General features: G+C 39.4%; 4 non-coding genes across 4 annotated transcripts; all 4 read left to right on the forward strand.

Annotated features, from left to right (window-relative positions):
- The first annotated feature begins 2,199 nt into the window (after positions 1 to 2,199).
- TRNAS-GCU (transfer RNA serine (anticodon GCU)) lies at positions 2,200 to 2,281 on the forward strand. Its single transcript has one exon. It is a non-coding gene; the product is annotated as a tRNA-Ser (tRNA).
- A 498-nt stretch (positions 2,282 to 2,779) lies between these two features.
- TRNAL-AAG (transfer RNA leucine (anticodon AAG)) lies at positions 2,780 to 2,861 on the forward strand. The gene has a single exon. It is a non-coding gene; the product is annotated as a tRNA-Leu (tRNA).
- Positions 2,862 to 7,514: 4,653 nt separating this feature from the next.
- On the forward strand, positions 7,515 to 7,596 carry TRNAS-GCU (transfer RNA serine (anticodon GCU)). Its single transcript has one exon. It is a non-coding gene; the product is annotated as a tRNA-Ser (tRNA).
- Positions 7,597 to 8,101: 505 nt separating this feature from the next.
- Positions 8,102 to 8,183, forward strand: TRNAL-AAG (transfer RNA leucine (anticodon AAG)). Its single transcript has one exon. It is a non-coding gene; the product is annotated as a tRNA-Leu (tRNA).
- The last annotated feature ends 4,145 nt before the right edge of the window (positions 8,184 to 12,328 follow it).

Here is a 12,328-nt window from a genome sequence, read left to right on the forward strand (position 1 = left end):
ATTAATGCTGAATTAATTATGTACTAATGTTTTTAATTTGTATTAATGTATCAAAATGGGAGTTATGTATTAGGAGTTTGTTCATTAAGCAGTAGGCCTTAGTTTAGCGAAGGTCTGTGCCTAGCTGCCTGGTCTCATATCAAACTGTCTTTTTCTAACGTACAATGTGCTATTTTCCTGAAGGACATGAAACTGTACTTTCCCAGAAGCTAGAGATGTGTGTAGCTGTAGTAAATTCTTTCTCATGGGACCCTACTTGCTCAAGGAGACATTCTTGCTGAATGCAACAGTGTAATTTGTAACAGGTGCAAGGCTGCCTGGAGTAGGAGAAAACAATGGAACTACTGACTGTAGCGTAAAATGTAACTTTTCTTACCTGTCATACCAACCGATGAAAACGTCAATAACATGGGCCAATCAACGACATGAGAATTGTGGTTTGTGTAAAACTCTGGTGAAGATTATTGGACAGAGATGGCGATGCACCAATGATTATCCATTGAGGAATTAGGAGTAAATTAGACAGCTTTGATTTAACCACATGACCCGAGGAGAAATCAGGCATTTATTGGACATTCCACTCCAAGCCATTCTTTGCCATTCTACTGAGCCATTTAGGCCATTTAGTTTGAGACTTTTCCGTTTGTTCGCCCTGTTACTCTAAACCACCCTTTACTTATTCCTTACCTGATACTTACTTCTCCTCTATATGAGGGAAGTTCTTGTTCCTTAGCTATGCCATACTGATACTTTCCCCTGTCCTTTCTTTGCTGATGATGCAAACGACTGATGTCCCGAGGACGAAGACTGACGCTGTTTGCTGATCCGTTGGATGGGTAACTATCTGATGAAAATTGTAATTGTCTGTTTGCCTTTTCTTTCTAGGTACCAACTGCTCTTTGATAGAGGCCATAGTTAGATGTTTTCCAAATTTGTGTTTGCTAAATTGTTTTGCATGAAGCCCAACATGCTGATGCTAATACGAGGTTATTTAAGGTGTTCACTAAAATCTGACGCAAATAGACAAATGACTGAGTTCTTGCTTTGTTGAACCATGCACTACTGAGACTTTGCTAAGTTGCTTCTTAATAATTATGTTTTAATACTGAGTGAATATTCTCTATGCATTGATTAATTGCGTTTCTAATTGCAAATCTGAAGAGTTACTAATGAGATGAATTCCTGATGAGATTAACAGAAATGACTTTAGATTGTAACCAGTAGGGAAATAAATATCCAAACACTTAACTAAATTGGTGTGGTTATTCATGACTGAAATATCATGGTGTGTTCACTTTATTGACTCTCATTAAAGGTTATTGATTAGCATGCTGATTAGTTATTGCGATTGTTGTTGAGATATTGATCTATTGATTTGTGATGCCAAAAGACATCTCGTACTGGGAAGTCCCCGAACCTGGTCTAAAAGGTTCATGGACCTAGGCGTGTCTCCTTGTAAGTTTACTTATCAAGGCTCTGACGCGCCTTCACTAATAAAAAGTAATCTGATTGCTTGCTGCGGAGTCATCGTCAACAAAAACTACCAAAATATTACTTCAATGTATTGTAATTACGACTACCTCAGTTTTATGCATTACGTGAGTAGTCGGACAGCAATTTATTTAGCGCAAAAATATTTCTTGTTGATGCACGTTCGTTTTTAAACTGAAGTGTCATAGCTGTAGCGGCAATACTCCCAGTTTAGGTGGTTTTATAAACTAAGTTTTACTTTCTCCTACTTAAAACTTTTTGCAGAACAATGCACATTAAATGGGAAGGCAGTTTTCCTTAATTGTGTACTATTTGCTGCCTAATGTTGACATGTAAGCACACCACCAATAAATGACACCTAGAGACTCGAAAGCGCCATACCAGTACAATATTTGTATGATATTGCACTTTAAATCCACGTACAACTGAATTAAAGCAATCTTAGCTCATTTGAGGGTAGTGTGATAGTACATCACATATGGCTAGAACACGTTTGGAAAGTGTAATTTTCATGATTACATTACATTTAACATATAAATTCAAGCTGAAGTAGGGATGGACAACAAGGTCGTATAGAGCAAAGCTGAAGACAGCAAGTTACCATAACAATCTGTAAATATATGCTCTTTATTATGTTTAGACAACTATCACCTAATAGAACACATTTTGGCTACCATATTTTGTACTCCTGAAACATGGTGCTTTGAAGACGTGGTGGCTGAGTGGTTAAGGCGATGGACTGCTAATCCATTGTGCTCTGCACGCGTGGGTTCGAATCCCATCCTTGTCGGTTTATTGTTCCGTCTTTAGTATGTGGTAGGGCTGGGTTAACCCTATTTTAAGTGAAAGTTAAATGACATATCCCATGGTATTTCCGGCAGTACAACGGCTCAGTTTGGAAACACCGCTCAGTTGAGTACTGTGCTTAGGCATTACTGTAAACAGCGCCAGCCGGGTTCTGCTCATGAATCACAAAATCTTTCCTGAGGTGGAGGGTTGGTAAGTTGAGGGACGTAGATAATTTGATTCCTTATCCTTAAAGAAAGAGAAGCAGCGCGTGCGGGAGGCCAATGTAAGGGTTGTCTTCCTACGGACTCTCAGGACTGGCGCTCCCTGACACCTCCCATGGCCCGGGGCCAATCCTGACCTACTGAATGTATCACGTGCCTGCTGCTGTTGGCGTTGACTTTCCTAGGATCACTTCACAGGCTATACACCCTTATTCTCCAAGTCCCCTATACAACAGAACATCTCACTTCAGAAAGCTTACAGAAACAGGTTTGCACAGGGTAGTGTGGCCGAGCGGTCTAAGGCGCTGGATTAAGGCTCCAGTCTCTTTGGAGGCGTGGGTTCGAATCCCACCGCTGCCAGTATTTTTCAACTCACAAACATATTTTGTCTGCATCAATGTCTCACTCTCTGCCTTCTGCACCTACGATCCACATAGCGAGAGGTGAGACTATGTAAAGTGGTGACGTATATATATAAGGGTAGCCAGACAGTGGGACCGAGCCTTCTTATTTTAAAAACCACAACCTAAGGTGACAAGAATTGTATCGGTAAACAAACCAGCTGTCTTGAAGTCTAACTATAGAGGCGACGAGAGGGGTCACTGTGATGCTGAAAGTTCAGTGAGTGTAAACAGTAGAACGCTGTGTGATACGTTTCCTTGTAGTGATGACAGCTCGCGTTTCTAAAGCAGAGAGCAAACATACAATGGGGAAGAAGAATAAATAAGGAAAGACATATATTATATGAAGACAGTTATTATACTTTGCTTTTCACCTGTAACTCGCTCAACTGTTGGTGAATGCTGCGTTACCCCGCATAGCCAGGTCACCACAGCGGGTGTCCACAGTGTTTGGCCAAGTTACTATAGTTGTGAGCATGTAGATGTGAGGTAGCGTGGCTGAGCAGGCTAAACTGGCTAGATTTAGGCTCCAGTCTCTCTGGAGCCGTGGGCTTGAATCCCAACGCTTTAAGTTTACTTGAACCAAATACTTTTGCAAAAAAGGTTCATGTAATAAATATTCATTAGGGTCGTGGTTGTGAGTATGACACTAATGGATAAAAGTGGGACTAACAATGCTACAATTCCTGAGACTACCACTGCACTAACAGCCTGGGAGAGGTTTGAGCTGGATACAAGATACTTGCATGAGTGAACTAACTCGAAAGGGGAACTATCCACTGATGTTTTCTATCGCTTGCTGAGTGAGTATGTTGACACAATGGATGCAAAAGATTGTTTTGTGTGTACACAGATTCCTGTTTCGGTACAAGAGGGGGTTACCTATCGTAGACTGTCATTAACATATGGGATACGTTGTAGTCTGTTACTAACAAGATTCTATAACCAGGAAGAGATTCAATATTTTTACTCAAATCATGATCTTGTGTTTTCTAATGTGCCTATCATAGAGGATGTGAGTGGGGTAGCTAAGTACTATAGCATAAAGTTAGTTAAAGGATTCTTTCAGGCAACATTAACAATTAGTACATCTTATGCACACCACAATAATTTGACATGTTTGCTTACACCTGTAGAGAAAAGCTTTTTAGATCACACGGAAGAGAGAAGAAGGGCATTGAAGGGTAAACTAGAGAAAGGATTACAGCAACGGGCCTTTGCTAGTAGTGACGGTTATAGTGCAATTAGAGAACAAGGGAAGTTAGCTTTAGACGCACTACATGTAGGAAAGCTTTGCATATCCAAGACCAAATCATACTATGACAATGTGTTTGTGGGAATGAGTGAATGTAAGCGTGTGTTTTTGTTTCAGAGTAAATGGACATTCATGTTAAATAGACAGGATCCAGCAATCCCCGGGATTTATTATATATGTGGACCTAATGCTTATTACCGTCTTCCAAAGGGATAGTATGGGACATGTTATTTGGGGATAGTTTTCCCAAAGATATATCAACTTGACGATTTGAAAAGGTTACCAAAATTGTCTGAATTACATCGTACTAGACTTAAGAAAGAGACTGCTGCTGGTGTAGTAGGAGACATATTTGGGACGATAATTTCTTCAGTGGGAGTTATTATGAACTCCATAAAGATTCAAAAGTTGTCTACTATTGAGGATAACATGCTGACAAACTTTTCAGGGGCTATACTCCTGATGGATACTGAACATGCTGCGGAGGGGGCTATGACTCTTCAAAACAGTCTTGCTTTAGACATTCTTTTAGTGAAAAATGGCAGAGTTTGTAGATTGCTCAATGGGTGTAATTGTTGCGCTTACATACCAGATAATAGTAATGAGATTAGAAGTATGCTTACTAACTTGACTAGGGATAGTACGGACTTGAAGGATTTGAAAGAACCAGGTGTTTGGAAAAAGGTTGGGAAAGGATTTGCTTCAGTGGGAAATTGGATTAGTAACATTTGGCATGGGATATTGTCTAAAATAATACAGGGGATATTGATTGTTATAGATTGCTTATTTGGATCATGGGTGGCATGTAAAATTAGTAAAAGAATAAAATTGAAGATGGCGAAAAATAATAGGAGGAGGGAAGAAAAACAAAGGGAAAAATGATTCAGGGCAAGATCAAAGGGGAAACCAAGAAGGGAAGAGATTGATATGAGGGAATTTTAGTATGTAAAATTAGTAGGGAAGATTTGTGTGATGACAAGAGTCATCAGAGGAGGGATTGCTGGAGTGTGTCTTTTAAAATTAATATTAACATGAAAAGCTTACAATATATTGTGTAATGAAGCTGCATAAAAAATGTGTTAACGTAGAAATAATGCACACGTTTGAAATGTGCCCACGGGGAGTGGCTACCAATGTATACGAAGACTAATGAAAGTTATTAATGCTGAATTAATTATGTACTAATGTTTTTAATTTGTATTAACATATCAAAATTGGAGTTATGTATTAGGAGTTTGTTCATTAAGCAGTAGGCCTTAGTTTAGCGAAGGTCTGTGCCTAGCTGCCTGGTCTCATATTAAACTGTCTTTTTCTAACGTGCAATGTGCTGTTTTGCTGAAGGACATGAAACTGTACTTTCCCAAAAGCTAGAGATGTGTGTAGCTGTAGTAAATTCTTTCTCATGGGACCCTACTTGCTCAAGGAGACATTCTTGCTGAATGCAACAGTGTAATTTGTAACAGGTGCAAGGCTGCCTGGAGTAGGAGAAAACAAAGGAACTACTGACTGTAGCGTAAAATGTAACTTTTCTTACCTGACATTCCAACCGATGAAAACGTCAATAACATGGGCCAATCAATGACATGAGAACTGTGGTTTGTGTAAAACTCTGGTGAAGATTATTGGACATAGATGGCGATGCACCAATGATTATCCATTGAGGAATTAGGAGTAAATTAGACAGTTTTGATTTAACCACATGACCCGAGGAGAAATCAGGCATTTATTGGACATTCCACTCCAAGCCATTCTTTGCCATTCTACTGAGCCATTTAGGCCATTTCGTTTGAGACTTTGCCGTTTGTTCGCCCTGTTACTCTAAACCACCCTTTACTTATTCCTTACCTGATACTTAATTCTCCTCTATATGAGGGAAGTTCTTGTTCCTTAGCTATGCCATACTGATACTTTGCCCTGTCCTTTCTTTGCTGATGATGCAAACGACTGATGTCCCGAGAACGAAGACTGACGCTGTTTGCTGATCCGTTGGATGGGTAACTATCTGATGAAAATTGTAATTGTCTGTTTGCCTTTTCTTTCTAGGTACCAACTGCTCTTTGATAGAGGCCATAGTTAGATGTTTTCCAAATTTGTGTTTGCTAAATTGTTTTGCATGAAGCCCAACATGCTGATGCTAATACGAGGTTATTTCAGGTGTTCACTAAAATCTGACGCAAATAGACAAATGACTGAGTTCTTGCTTTGTTGAACCATGCACTACTGAGACTTTGCTAAGTTGCTTCTTAATAATTATGTGTTAATACTGAGTGAATATTCTCTATGCATTGATTAATTGCGTTTCTAATTGCAAATCTGAAGAGTTACTAATGAGATGAATTGCTGATGAGATTAACAGAAATGACTTTAGATTGTAACCAGTATGGAAATAAATATCCTAACACTTAACTAAATTGGTGTGGTTATTCATGACTGAAAGATCATGGTGTGTTCACTTTATTGACTCTCATTAAAGGTTATTGATTAGCATGCTGATTAGTTATTGCGATTGTTGTTGAGATATTGATCTATTGATTTGTGATGCCAAAAGACATCTCGTACTGGGAAGTCCCCGAACCTGGTCTAAAAGGTTCATGGACCTAGGCGTGTCTCCTTGTAAGTTTACTTATCAAGGCTCTGACACGCCTTCACTAATAAAAAGTAATCTGATCTCTTGCTGCGGAGTCATCGTCAACAAAAACTACCAAAATATTACTTCAATGTATTGTAATTACGACTGCCTCAGTTTTATGCATTACGTGAGTAGTCGGACAGCAATTTATTTAGCGCAAAAATATTTCTTGTTGATGCACGTACGTTTTTAAACTGAAGTGTCATAGCTGTAGCGGCAATACTCCCAGTTTAGGTGGTTTTATAAACTAAGTTTTACTTTCTCCTACTTAAAACCTTTTGCAGAACAATGCACATTAAATGGGAAGGCAGTTTTCCTTAATTGTGTACTATTTGCTGCCTAATGTTGACATGTAAGCACACCACCAATAACTGACACCTAGAGACTCGAAAGCGCCATACCAGTACAATATTTGTATGATATTGCACTTTAAATCCACGTACAACTGAATTAAAGCAATCTTAGCTCATTTGAGGGTAGTGTGATAGTACATCACATATGGCTAGAACACGTTTGGAAAGTGTAATTTTCCTGATTACATTACATTTAACATATAAATTCAAGCTGAAGTAGGGATGGACAACAAGGTCGTATAGAGCAAAGCTGAAGACAACAAGTTACCATAACAATCTGTAAATATATGCTCTTTATTATGTTTAGACAACTATCACCTAATAGAACACATTTTGGCTACCATATTTTGTACTCCTGAAACATGGTGTTTTGAAGACGAGGTGGCCGAGTGGTTAAGGCGATGGACTGCTAATCCGTTGTGATCTGCACGCGTGGGTTCGAATCCCATTCTCGTCGGTTTATTGTTCCGTCTTTAGTTTTTAGTATGTGGTAGGGCTGGGTTAACCCTATTTTATGTGAAAGTTAAATGACATATCCCATGGTATTTCCGGCCGTACAACGGCTCAGTTTGGAAACACCGCTCAGTTGAGTACTGTGCTTAGGCATTACTGTAAACAGCGCCAGCCGGGTTCTGCTCATGAATCACAAAATCTTTCCTGAGGCGGAGGGTTAGTAAGTTGAGGGACGTAGATAGTTTGATTCCTTATCCTTAAAGAAAGAGAAGCAGCGCGTGCGGGACGCCAATGTAAGGGTGGTCTTCCTACGGACTCTCAGGACTGGCGCTCCCTGACACCTCCCATGGCCCGGGGTCAATCCTGACCTACTGAATGTATCACGTGCCTGCTGCTGTTGGCGTTGACTTTCCTAGGATCACTTCACAGGCTATACACCCTTATTCTCCAACTCCCCTATACAACAGAACATCTCACTTCAGAAAGCTTACAGAAACAGGTTTGCACAGGGTAGTGTGGCCGAGCGGTCTAAGGCGCTGGATTAAGGCTCCAGTCTCTTTGGAGGCGTGGGTTCGAATCCCACAGCTGCCAGTATTTTTCAACTCACAAACGTATTTTGTCTGCATCAGTGTCTCACTCTCTGCCTTCTGCACCTACGATCCACATAGCAAGAGGTGAGACTATGTAAAGTGGTGACGTATATATATAAGGGTAGCCAGACAGTGGGACCGAGCCTTCTTACTTTAAAAAACCACAACCTAAGGTGACAAGAATTGTATCGGTAAACAAACCAGCTGTGTTGAAGTCTAACTATAGAGGCGACGAGAGGGGTCACTGTGATGCTGAAAGTTCAGTGAGTGTAAACAGTAGAACGCTGTGTGATACGTTTCCTTGCAGTGATGACAGCTTGCGTTTCTAAAGCAGAGAGCAAACATACAATGGGGAAGAAGAATAAATAAGGAAAGACATATATTATACGCAGACAGTTATTATACTTTGCTTTTCACCTGTAACTCGCTCAACTGTCGGTGAATGCTGCGTTACCCTGCATAGCCAGGTCACCACAGCGGGTGTCCACAGTGTTTGGCCAAGTTACTATAGTTGTGAGCTTGTAGATGTGAGGTAGCGTGGCTGAGCAGGCTAAACTGGCTAGATTTAGGCTCCAGTCTCTCTGGAGCCGTGGGCTTGAATCCCAACACTTTAAGTTTACTTGAACCAAATACTTTTGCAAAAAAGGTTCATGTAATAAATATTCATTAGGGTCGTGGTTGTGAGTATGACACTAATGGATAAAAGTGGGACTAACACTGCTACAATTCCTGAGACTACCACTGCACTAACAGCCTGGGAGAGGTGTGAGCTGGATACAAGATACTTGCATGAGGGAACTAACTCGAAAGGGGAACTATCCACTGATGTTTTCTATCGCTTGCTGAGTGAGTATGTTGACACAATGGATGCAAAAGATTGTTTTGTGTGTACACAGATTCCTGTTTCGGTACAAGAGGGGGTTACCTATCATAGACTGTCATTAACATATGGGATACGTTGTAGTCTGTTACTAACAAGATTCTATAACCAGGAAGAGATTCAATATTTTTACTCAAATCATGATCTTGTGTTTTCTAATGTGCCTATCATAAAGGATGTGAGTGGGTTAGCTAAGTACTATAGCATAAAGTTAGGTAAAGGATTCTTTCAGGCAACATTAACAATTAGTACATCTTATGCACACCACAATAATTTGACATGTTTGCTTACACCTGTAGAGAAAAGCTTTTTAGATCACACGGAAGAGAGAAGAAGGGCATTGAAGGGTAAATTAGAGAAAGGATTACAGCAACAGGCCTTTGCTAGTAGTGACGCTTATAGTGCAATTAGAGAACAAGGGAAGTTAGCTTTAGACGCACTACATGTAGGAAAGCTTTGCATATCCAAGACCAAATCATACTATGACAAAGTGTTTGTGGGAATGAGTGAATGTAAGCGTGTGTTTTTGTTTCAGAGTAAATGGACGTTCATGTTAAATGGACAGGATCCAGCAATCCCCGGGATTTATTATGTATGTGGACTTAATGCTTATTACCGTCTTCCAAAGGGATAGTATGGGACATGTTATTTGGGGATAGTTTTCCCAAAGATATATCAACTTGACGATTTGAAAAGGTTACCAAAATTGTCTGAATTACATCGTACTAGACATAAGAAAGAGACTGCTGCTGGTGTAGTAGGAGACATATTTGGGACGATAATTTCTTCAGTGGGAGTTATTATGAACTCCATAAAGATTCAAAAGTTGTCTACTATTGAGGATAACATGCTGACAAACTTTTCAGGGGCTATACTCCTGATGGATACTGAACTTGCTGCGGGGGGGGCTATGACTCTTCAAAACAGGCTTGCTTTAGACATTCTTTTAGTGAAAAATGGCAGAGTTTGTAGATTGCTCAATGGGTGTAATTGTTGCGCTTACATACCAGATAATAGTATTGAGATTAGAAGTATGCTTACTAACTTGACTAGGGATAGTACGGACTTGAAGGATTTGAAAGAACCAGGTGTTTGTAAAAAGGTTGGGAAAGGATTTGCTTCAGTGGGAAATTGGATTAGTAACATTTGGCATGGGATATTGTCTAAAATAATACAGGGGATATTGATTGTTATAGATTGCTTATTTGGATCATGGGTGGCATGTAAAATTAGTAAAAGAATAAAATTGAAGATGGCGAAAAATAATAGGAGGAGGGAAGAAAAACAAAGGGAAAAATTATTCAGGGCAAGATCAAAGGGGAAACCAAGAAGGGAAGAGATTGATATGAGGGAATTTTAGTATGTAAAATTAGTAGGGAAGATTTGTGTGATGACAAGAGTCATCAGAGGAGGGATTGCTGGAGTGTGTCTTTTAAAATTAATATTAACATGAAAAGCTTAAAATATATTGTGTAATGAAGCTGCATAAAAAATGTGTTAACGTAGAAATAATGCACACGTTTGAAATGTGCCCACGGGGAGTGGCTACCAATGTATACGAAGACTAATGAAAGTTATTAATGCTGATTTAATTATGTACTAATGTTTTTAATTTGTATTAACATATCAAAATTGGAGTTATGTATTAGGAGTTTGTTCATTAAGCAGTAGGCCTTAGTTTAGCGAAGGTCTATGCCTAGCTGCCTGGTCTCATATTAAACTGTCTTTTTCTAACGTGCAATGTGCTATTTTCCTGAAGGACATGAAACTGTACTTTCCCAGAAGCTAGAGATGTGAGTAACTGTAGTAAATTCTTTCTCATGGGACCCTACTTGCTCAAGGAGACATTCTTGCTGAATGCAACAGTGTAATTTGTAACAGGTGCAAGGCTGCCTGGAGTAGGAGAAAACAATGGAACTACTGACTGTAGCGTAAAATGTAACTTTTCTTACCTGACATTCCAACCGATGAAAACGTCAATAACAGGGGCCAATCAACGACATGAGAACTGTGGTTTGTGTAAAACTCTGGTGAAGATTATTGGACAGAGATGGCGATGCACCAATGATTATCCATTGAGGAATTAGGAGTAAATTAGACAGTTTTGATTTAACCACATGACCCTAGGAGAAATCAGGCATTTATTGGACATTCCACTCCAAGCCATTCTTTGCCATTCTACTGAGCCATTTAGGCCATTTCGTTTGAGACTTTGCCGTTTGTTCGCCCTGTTACTCTAAACCACCCTTTACTTATTCCTTACCTGATACTTACTTCTCCTCTATATGAGGGAAGTCCTTGTTCCTTAGCTATGCCATACTGATACTTTGCCCTGTCCTTTCTTTGCTGATGATGCAAACGACTGATGTCCCGAGGACGAAGACTGATGCTGTTTGCTGATCCGTTGGATGGGTAACTATCTGATGAAAATTGTAATTGTCTGTTTGCCTTTTCTTTCTAGGTACCAACTGCTCTTTGATAGAGGCCATAGTTAGATGTTTTCCAAATTTGTGTTTGCTAAATTGTTTTGCATGAAGCCCAACTTGCTGATGCTAATATGAGGTTATTTAAGGTGTTCACTAAAATCTGACGCAAATAGACAAATGATTGAGTTCTTGCTTTGTTGAACCATGCACTACTGAGACTTTGCTAAGTTGCTTCTTAATAATTATGTGTTAATACTGAGTGAATATTCTCTATGCATTGATTAATTGCGTTTCTAATTGCAAATCTGAAGAGTTACTAATGAGATGAATTGCTGATGAGATTAACAGAAATGACTTTAGATTGTAACCAGTAGGGAAATAAATATCCTAACACTTAACTAAATTGGTGTGGTTATTCATGACTGAAAGATCATGGGGTGTTCACTTTATTGACTCTCATTAAAGGTTATTGATTAGCATGCTGATTAGTTCTTGCGATTGTTGTTGAGATATTGATCTATTGATTTGTGATGCCAAAAGACATCTCGTACTGGGAAGTCCCCGAACCTGGTCTAAAAGGTTCATGGACCTAGGCGTGTCTCCTTGTAAGTTTACTTATCAAGGCTCTGACGCGCCTTCACTAATAAAAAGTAATCTGATCGCTTGCTGCGGAGTCATCGTCAACAAAAACTACCAAAATATTACTTCAATGTATTGTAATTACGACTGCCTCAGTTTTATGCATTACGTGAGTAGTCGGACAGCAATTTATTTAGCGCAAAAATATTTCTTGTTGATGCACGTACGTTTTTTAACTGAAGTCTCATAGCTGTAGCGGCA

The sequence above is a fragment of the Pleurodeles waltl genome, chromosome 12 (genome assembly GCF_031143425.1).
Source record: "Pleurodeles waltl isolate 20211129_DDA chromosome 12, aPleWal1.hap1.20221129, whole genome shotgun sequence".
Lineage (NCBI taxonomy): Eukaryota > Metazoa > Chordata > Amphibia > Caudata > Salamandridae > Pleurodeles > Pleurodeles waltl.